The 2266-nt window shown below is 36.3% G+C and overlaps 1 long non-coding RNA gene across 1 annotated transcript; it reads left to right on the top strand.

The window, feature by feature from the left end:
- The first annotated feature begins 801 nt into the window (after nucleotides 1-801).
- Nucleotides 802-1476, top strand: LOC148692808 (uncharacterized). The gene is made up of 2 exons (XR_015953685.1): nucleotides 802-872; nucleotides 1019-1476. It is a non-coding gene; the product is annotated as an uncharacterized LOC148692808 (long non-coding RNA).
- Nucleotides 1477-2266: the final 790 nt, after the last annotated feature.

The following is a 2266-nucleotide window of genomic DNA, read 5'->3' as shown; positions in this document are numbered from 1 at the left end:
TCTGTTCAGACTGTTCTTATGAATTTTGTGATCGAGATTTTACCTTTTTAATTGAAACATTTTCACTTGTCTACTGCCAAAATTGTTGAGACAAACTTTCTTAATCATTCGGAAGTTTGAAATAAAATTCATTTTTTGTAAAATAATGTGGAAGAATATAAAAATGTTCCTTGAACCGCCAGGTCATGGGTCACATCCACAAATTTAGCACCCTATGTGCTTCCCACCTCACTCTTGATTTTATTTTGGACAAGACCTTACACGTGGACCAATAACTCTTTACCACGTAGGTGGTGGGGTCAGATATTTGACGTGTGCGGGACCAGCCTGACATTGGATTCATGATGATCTCTTATTTGAGCGTGTGATGCACTCGCAACCTGTGAGCCTTCATCATTGTTGCTTGATTTATCAAGATTCTAAAAAACGTTAGACGTTAATTGGGTAGTCGGTAGGAATTTACTGCTAAACGGTTAGACAGGGTTTAGATGAGCGCGTGGGTGGCTAAGATGGATTTAAATATATGTGTAAAATTTTAGGCCTTTTTATATTGATTTTGTAATATTTAGTAAGTCCATTTATTTTAATTGGGCTTTTGTTTTTCATTAAAAATAAATTGGGATTTGTTTTCTTATTAATAAAAAAAACAATGTTCATTAATAAAAAAACAATGTTTAATCCTTAGTTTTTAAAGAAACTCAATGGGCCCAACCGCAAAAACAAACCTAACTCTAATTATTCCTTAGTTTATACCTTTGTTTTTCATTTAGTCGTTCCTTCACTTTCCTATCCATTTAAAAAGGAAAATACAACCCTAACACTAATTATTCAAGCACAGCCGCGCCGCCCCATTTGGTTCTCTGCAATTGCATGTACCTTTCTCTCTCTCTCTCTCTCTCCCTCTCCCCCCAGCCAAGCAGTTCCTCTTCTTTACCTTGCAATTGCAGATCCTCTATTCTTTAATTGCAGATCGATGTTTATCGCTCTCATCCCAGCCCAATCGTTTCGTTTTGTGCAGATCAAAATGTCGGGATGGTCGCCCAGTCGTCCAACCTCATTGCCACAGCGGAAGAACGACGTCGACTTACCATCAAAGCCGCCTAGGCGGTCGCCGAGGCCGCCTAGCCCGCCCATCGCCGGTCTAGGCACCGCCTAATACCCTTTCCTGATCTCTTCAACAATTTTGGTTTAATCGCGGCGACGAACCACAGCCTAACGCCTAGGCGGCCGCCTAGGCCGCGTTTTCGAACACTGATTTATAGTTCACCAAGTTAACAATATAGCCATTTCTACCGTCCATGTGAAAGTCAATCTAGAATTTTGCATTTGTTTTGAGGTTTTTAGTGGGAATTTAAAGGTCCTTACTTAAGTAGTTCAATGCAGAGTATACGGAATGCAAATTCAATGAAAATGGGATTTCTAGGATGAGGATTGGAGATCATGAAGTATTAAAGAGTAAATGTTTTAGTTATCTTAGATCTATCTTGCAAAAGAAAAGAGAATTGGATGGATATCTCAACCATAGTTTACAAGGATGGATGGAGTGAAATAGTGGTGGATGGATGGGCCATCAAACGCTAACACCTGAAGAAAATGAGCAGTGAAGATGAAAATGTTTGTTGGATATGTGAGATGATAAGGTTAAGAAAGAGGATATTTTAGGTAAAGTATAAGTGGACGCAATTGAAGATAAGAGGAGAGAAAATTAGTTATAAAGATTTATAGCTACAGATGTTTCGATTAGAAATACCATTATGAGACAGACATTGAGGGAAAAATGTGTAAAGAAGGACCTATTTAATGAAAGAGACTTTTAAAAATAACATAAAGTACTTGGAGTTAAGAAAAAAAACTTTGAACAATGCGCAATGACATTCTAATATTTATACAACCGATCCAATTTAATGAAAGAAAGTTTGTTGTTGTTTGACTTGAAGGGTTTTTAGAGGGTTTAGAAATTTGGATTTCGAGTTAATTAGTCTCTTCTCATCTTTGTTTAACTTGTTTGTTTGGTGGGAAGAAAAATGAAAAAGATGATTTCAGTATCTTTGGAAAGCATAAATTAGTTTGAAGTAGTTTTTTCTTTATGAATATTCAACAGAAAAAGAAAGGTTTGGGCTACCCTACGATTATTAATCTATAAATATAAATGTGCGTATCTCCGAAATTGTTTACTTATTCCTAATATGGTAAATAATATTTTAAAGAAACATGTTGACTTCACAGTCACACATGTTTCCCATTACTTAATTAATGTTACCGTATT

The sequence above is a fragment of the Pyrus communis genome, chromosome 11 (assembly GCF_041283825.1).
Source record: "Pyrus communis isolate YQ-2024b chromosome 11, ASM4128382v1, whole genome shotgun sequence".
NCBI lineage: Eukaryota > Viridiplantae > Streptophyta > Magnoliopsida > Rosales > Rosaceae > Pyrus > Pyrus communis.
The sequence above is the reverse complement of the archived record's forward strand: the minus strand, read 5'-3'. Positions and strand labels throughout refer to the sequence as shown.